Source organism: Phacochoerus africanus, chromosome 2 (assembly GCF_016906955.1).
Source record: "Phacochoerus africanus isolate WHEZ1 chromosome 2, ROS_Pafr_v1, whole genome shotgun sequence".
NCBI classification, from domain to species: domain Eukaryota; kingdom Metazoa; phylum Chordata; class Mammalia; order Artiodactyla; family Suidae; genus Phacochoerus; species Phacochoerus africanus.
The window spans coordinates 97,467,600-97,475,255 of NC_062545.1; positions in this window are offsets into that span (position 1 = coordinate 97,467,600).

Consider the following 7,656-nt stretch of genomic DNA (forward strand, 5'->3'; position numbering starts at 1 on the left):
ATTGAAGAACTCAGAACAAAATATATAATTTGCTGAATGAACAAACAGAAGAAGGGAAGTAAACCTACAAACATTTTAGAAACAAGTTCCCTTCTTCATTTTCTCAGGAAAACACTGTCCCAATTTTAAAACCCTGTGGCCAAAGCCTTTTGAAATCATGACTTTGCAACTGCCATAGAGTCATGTATGTTCCTGTGGAAAAACTAAATCTTATTAGAGAATTTGTGAAATAAGAGTTGTGGTGGCCGGGTGGGGTGGGGCTGGGGGGACAAAAAAGCAAGCAGATCCAAGGATCACCAGGAGCAGAGAAGCTGGACTGCAGTTGAGTGAAAGGGAGCCTTTCAAGGTCTTCAAGTCCATCTTCAGAACAAAGCTCTAGCCAGCTGATCACACATCCTGTTCCTGTGAGCTCACATAGACTTGTAAATAGGAACATTGTAAAGCCTGTACATTGTCTAATTTAAATGGTATTAATTTTCGCAAGCTATTTTTGTTACTAAGTATTATACTAATAATTTTAGTGAGTATTTTATTGATTTTCTTAGGGAGCATTTGTATTCTTTTCTATTGCCTGTATAACAAATTTCTATGTAAATATGTGAATAAATTATATTCATAGCTCAATTTTGTGTACATTTTGTTTAAAAGTCATATGCCTTTTTATAGCTATTGTGTTCATTAACAATCACACAGATAATTATGTATTGCTGATATTTCCATGTACTAGAATCCTTATTCCTTTCTTCTATTTCGTAATAGCACCAGAGGCATAGTTGAGCAACCCCTCTTCAATTCCAGATTCATGGGCCCATTCCTTGGGTACCCTCTTAACTATCCACTGTTCTCCTCACTCAGAGCTTGACAGTTATAGATGTTCAGGGCACGTTCCTAACACTTTGAGAAGAATATCATGAGAGCCAGCTTCCACTCATTCCCAGACAGGCCCTGGGTACCCATCAGAACTGACCCTGGGTCATCACCTCTTCTAGGTCAGCTACTGTTCAGAGTGTCATCCCCTTAGGATGAAGACCAGTGCTTGTCTCTGCCACCTCCTTTCACCCACAGTTAACACATGTGAAAAGAAGACATGGTAAGAATGGAAATTTACTCCAACCAGTTTCAAAAACAGCCCAAACAGGAAATCAAAGGAGTCTACAAAGGACTGGCCCAATTGAGTGCCCTCTGTCAAAACAAAACCTCTCCCATCTATTGGTTCAAGATAATAAATCTGCAAGAGTGATCTGCCTCTTTGGAATGAGGTAGAAAACAGAGAGAATGTTTCGAGGCTCTTTTGCTAATGACTCCAAACACTATGCACCTTTAGAAGTTACAGGTGCCAATTTCCTTATTCCCCAGATACCTGATTGGCATGGAACATGTGGAGATGGAAAGTTAAGTTCCACGGGATGTCAGGAATTCCCAAGGACACTTCTTATAAACAAACCTGCAAGAATATTTTTCAGGTTGTTAAGTATAGAACAAAATTTTATGCATGTGAATATTTTCAACCTTCCCCCTTACCTAACAACTTCTTTCCAAAACCCTTTAATCTTGAGAGTTAAATCTCCTTCTTGAAACCTAAATGGACAAACCCCCCTACCCGAGATCATTAGAAGGCTTGTAGGTTTACCGCCACGGAATTCCATTTGCTAAAACAATCAGTGGTGCAGATCCTGAAGTCAGTGAATAATAGAATTTTTTTTTTTTTTTTTTTTTTGCCATTTCTAGGGCCGCTCCTGCAGCATATGGAGGTTCCCAGGTTAGGGGTCTAATCGGAACTGTAGCCGCTGGCCTACGACAGGGATCTGAGCCGCGTCTGCAACCTACACCACAGCTCACAGCAATGCCGGATCCTTAACCCACTGAGCAGGCCAGGGATGGAACCCAAAACCTCATGGTTCTTAGTAGGATTCATTAACAACTGAGCCACAATGGGAACTCTGAATAACAGACTCTTAAAGGAGTGAATATAAGTCATATTCTAGTCTGCTTTCACAGCTCTTAAAATTGAACTAAGGAGTTCCTGTTGTGACTCAGAAGGTTAAGAACCTGACATAGTACTCATAAGGATTTGGGTTTGATCCCTGGCCTCTCTCAGTGAGTTAACGATCTGACCATGCTGCAATCTGTGACGTAGGTCAAAGATGCAACCTGGATCCAGTGTTGCTGTGGCTGTGGTGTAGGCCTGCAGCCGCAGCTCCCTTTTGACCCCTGGCCCAGGAACTTCCATATGCCACAGGTGAGGAAAAAAAAAAGAAAAAAAATTGAACTATGAAATATGTAAAATAGATCAGAGCAGACATATGCAAAATCATCTACAAGAAAAGATTACTTCCAGAACGGACCTTAACCTTATTAAGTGTTAACTGGGTAGGTGTTAAGAAAATCAGAGTAAGCTTACATCTGATGGTGTAACAGGTCAACCACTGAAATTTAGGCATTGGAGGCAAACATAGGTGGGGGTCTTCAGCATAGGGGATGGTGGTACAGGTACAGGTATGGAGGGAGATGTCTGTGGTAGAAATGGATGCACTAGGGTGTCACAGTTTAGATAATGCAATCATTTAGATCAAGCAGCAAGTGCCCTTTTCTGATCCTCTACACACAAGCTATTTGACTTCCTATGTAGATTTGCCTTCTATGGGAAAAATTATACTTGTCCAGACTCAAGATCCTTGATAGTGATATTTCTCATTTTAATTAATATTTTAATTTTGATAACATAAGTCTTTTAAAGTTTTATTTGACAATACATGTTGTCAAAACCCAAATCACCCATGGTATTCCAACAAAGGTGGGTGGGGAAGGGAGGAGTCAGGGAGGGCCTCCCTGAGGACATGGAGTTAGGCTGAGACACAAAAAATGGACTGGAAGTGAGCAGGTGGATGGAGGCGGAGGATGGAGGGAGCAAAGTTGTTTGGTGGAAGTAACCTCGTGGGCTTTGAGCCTTGAGACAGGAAGGCTGCTGGTGCTTCCAAAGAGGGAGTGGCTGGAACACGGTGAGAGAAAGAGCGAAAGAGCATCAGAGTGGACTCAGGAAACCATGAGAAGGCCAACGGTGCCGGAGAGAGGTGGGACTCCAGTGGTGGCAGGGGGAATGGACAGACATTCATGGGTCTGAGAGAGAGGAGGTAGAATCCTCAGGACTTGGAGGTAGATTGAATGTGAGGTCGGGGAGAGGGCGGTGGCATGGGTGACTTCCCAATTTCAGGCTTGGGTGGCAAGACGGATGGCTGTGCCCCACAGTGAGATGGGAGTCTTTCTCTTCTCATGCACCGCACTCTTCCTGGACAAACCCCACTTTCTCAAGCTCCAATCCAGACCCTATATCCAACTGTTTTCAGGGACTCTTCCAAAAGTACCCCCTCAATTTCAACACATCCAGGACAAAGCTCAGCTCTTTAAACTATTCTTCTTTCCCTCCCATGTTGACTCATGATAGAGGCAGCACTCTTTAGCCAACCTCACAAGCCAGAAACACAGTGCCAGCCCCAGCTGCATGCGCTCACCTCTAGGCGACAGCCACACTGTAGAGATTCTACCTAGAATTCTACCATAGACTGCCACCCCAACGTTCATCAGTTGGTAAATATTTGTTGAATGACATTACATAACAGGAACTGGGACTACCATAGCTCACCAGACAGTCGTGATTTCTTCCCTCACAAGAACCTTAACAGGTGAACTAACAAGCAAATGAGTAGATGGAGGAGTGTGGTGATGAGGATTAGAGTTAACCAGGTGACAAGTTTGAGGGAAAAATATTCTGGTGACCACTTCTTTCCAAGAAACAGAAAACAAAAACATATAATTAAGGGAATTCCCATGAGGCGCAGCAGGTTAAGGATCCAGCATTGTCACTGCAGAGGCTTGAGTCACTGCTATGTCACGGATTCATTCTCTGACCCAGGAACTTCTGCATGTTGTGGATACAGCCAAAAACAAACCAAAAAAAAAAAAAAAGATCATTGAATATCAGGCATCCATACCAGTCAGCATGCTTTTGGCTGCCAGAAACAGACTACCTGACTTTAAAAAAAATGGTTAAAACAACAGTAGTTTTGTTCCTAAAATTAGGAACTACTGTTCCAATTTCAGTGCAGCTGCTCAATCTCTTTCCACCCATCATCATTTTCAGCATCCTTAGAAGGCTTCACTTTCATCTTCAGGTTTGTTATGTCAAGTTTCCAAAATAGATATTTGCAAACATCACAACCACATCAGGAAGAAGGAGGCAACTAGAGTGGCAGGACTGTCATTTTCTCATGGCTCTCTCTTCTTATCAGGGAGAAAAAAATCTTTCCCAGAAACTCTCCAAAAATACTTTCGCTTGTGTCTTTTGGCAGAACTGGGTCACATGGTCATTCCTGGTGACAAAGGAGTCTGGGAAAGCATGCATCTGGCATGCCTCTATTATTGCAAGTGTGCTCTGCCCTATCATGGCAAAAACAGAAGGAATGGTGGTTGGACAGGCACCAACACGCCTGCCACAATGGTATATGGTGCCACCAGACAATATGCAGCACCTATGTGCCCAGGCCACACTGGAGAGAGCCTGTGGTGGGTGACCAACAAGACTGTCTATTATGGAATTCACAAAGATTTGGAAAAGAGACCTAAACTGAGACCTTTCACACAGCAATACTCTGTGAAACACTTACAGAAATATTCCCAGCATATTTTAGTTACCCCAACCTCATACAAGGTTTTATAGCCTCTGACTAACAGGATTCTAAACAAAGGATGAGTCAGCCAATGATAACGATCGGAGCAAGGAAAGCTTAGGGTCCGTTCATGTTCTAGTCAGTCCCCTTGATCTAGCAGTGGAATCTCTAAATCATTCCATGTTGGAAAGGCCCACTGGAAAGAGTTGAGTGTTACGACAGTTTCAGCTCAATGAAGCACTGAAAACAAGTGTCCGACATTTTCTGCTTCGTGTTTCCAAATAAACAAAGACAAAGCTAGTTTCCTGTTTGGGTCAGGTCCATGGGATCCCAGCCCATAGAAGCTTTGAATTATGATGTAGTGACATGCAAGGACTTGATGCGGAAGAAGTGAAGCCCAGAAGCAAGTGGGTGTGATACTAGGAAACCTGGCTAAAGTTGTTCATCAGACCAAGAAAACAATAGCAGCCAGGATGTGAGTTAGTGACCCAAGAGCAAGACCGTCTTAGGTCAACAAGAGCACACACAGGCTGACCATGGGAGGGGCCAATCCGAAGGAGGCCATTCCACATTCCAAGACCTCAGGCTGGCCTCTAAACAAGAGTTACTCTGATAGCAACTAGCCACACACAGCACTTGAAATAAAGCTAGTCCAAACTGAGCTGGGCTTTAAGTATAAAGCACACACTGGATTCAAACATGAAGGACAAAAAATAAAATATCTTGATAATTTTTTATATTGGTTAAATGTTGAGATGACAATACTTTGGATACATTGAATTAAATACAGTATATTATTGTATTAATTTTACATTCAAAAATTTTTTAATGTGAGCACTAGAAATTTTTTATTTTTTATTTTATTTTTAGATTTTTTATTATAGTTGATTTACAATGTTCTGTCAATTTTTGCTGTATAGCAAAATGACCCTGTTATACATATCCTTTTTTTCACATTATCCTCTATCACAAGTGATTGTATATAGTTCCCTGTGCTAGACAGCAGGCTCTCATTGCCTATCCACTCCAAATGCAATAGTTTGCATCTACTAAATCCAAACTCCCAGTCCATCCTACTCCCTCCTCCTCCCCCTTGACAACCGCAAATCTATTCTCCATGTCCATGAGTTTGTTTCTTTTCTGTAGATAAGTTCATTTGTGCTGTATATTAGATTCCAGATATGTTATATTACACGGCATTTGTCTTTCTCTTTTTGAGTCACTTCACTCACTTAGTATGAGAGTCTCTCGTTCCATCCATGTTGCTGCAAATGTCATTATTTTATTCTTTTTATGGCTGAATAGTATTCTATTGTGTATATGTACCATGTTTTCTTAATCTGTCATTGGACATTTAAGTTGTTTCCATGTCTTGGCTGTTGTGAATGAACATATGGGTGCATGTGTCTTTTTCAAGGAAAATTTTGTCCAGATATATGCCCAAAAGTGGGATTGCTGGGTCATATATTAGTTCTATATTTAGTTTTCTGAGGTACCACCATACTGTTTTCCATAGTTGTTGTACCAATTTACATTCCCACCAATAGTGTGGGGAGGTTCTCTTTTCTCCACACCCTCTCCAGCATTTGTTATTTGCTGATTTGTTAATGATGGCCATTCTGACTGGTGTGAGGTGTTAGCTCACTGTAGTTTTGATTTGCCTTTCTCTGATAATTAGTGATGTCGAGCATTTTTTCATGTGCCTGTAGGCCATCCTATGTCTTCTTTGGAGAAATATCTATTCAGGTCTTCTGACCATTTCTCAATTGGGTTGTTTGCTTTTTTGCTGTCGAGTTGTATGAGATTAGAAAATTTTAAATTAAATATATTAATTGTATTTTTGACTCACATTATATTTCTATTGGGCAGTGCTAGGCTAGACAGTGCCCAAGCCCTGGGCTCTTAATGGTTTATAAAGTCTCCATGGCAACTCTATTAGTATTGAGCTGACAGAAGTCACTTCTGCAGAATTCACATTTCCCTTCAAAATAACAAATGGGTAAAAAGCCTTTCCTCTGTGACTTCGTGGAAACAGAGCTAGCTAATTCTGGAGTCTTCATCTCAAATCCATGAGTTCAAAGATGGTAAATGTCAACTTCAGGTAAAATTTTATTCCTTTTCAGAAATATCTTGTGAAACTTGAAGGTGTCAGAACAAAGGGTGGGGAAAAAAATGTAATCGTAATGTATACATGTAAGGATAACTTGATCCCCTTGCTGTACAGTGGGAAAATAAATAAAATAAAATAAAATAAAAATAATTATTACATGGCTACAGAGTGAGGAAACTGATTTTTCTTGCTTGTGGTATGAAGTTATTCTGAGGTCAGTACTGAAAAGGACCCTCAGAAACATTCAGAACTAGGGCATCTCCCCTGGAATAAGTGGGGTTCCTCCCAATGTGCCCAAGTGAGGGATGCCATCACCCAGATGTGATGTGCCCATCAGTCACAGGCAGTGAAAAGAGGGCGAGCACCTGATTACATGGCAATAGGAAAGAGTGGAACATGGCAGCAAATTGAAGATGGCACACCCCAACCTAAAAGTATTCAATTTCAGGGTTTTTTAACCCCAAGCTAGCCAAACAAAGCTCATTTGGGAACTAGATTTCTTCTGTGGGCTCCATTTTGCAAGTTCTATTCCCAAGCACCTCTTATAAATGTGGTACAATGTTTCTCAACAAAGAGCATTTATCAGAATTACACATAAGTGCCTTGGAAAAAAATACGATTGTTGGAATCCTGCTGTGGCACAGGGGTTGAGAATCTAACTGCAGTAGCTCGGGTTGCAGCTGAAGCTGGGATTCAGTCCCCAGCCTGGGAATTTCCATACACCTAGTACGACCATTTTTAAAAAATACAGTTGTTTCCATCCTATCCTGGACCTCCTGAATCTTTAACGACTCTATAGATGATTCTAATTGCCTTCCTATACAAAAGTGACTATAAGTTCAGAAAACTCAGAGGTCCAGTGAAGCTGGAGTAACTAAAAAT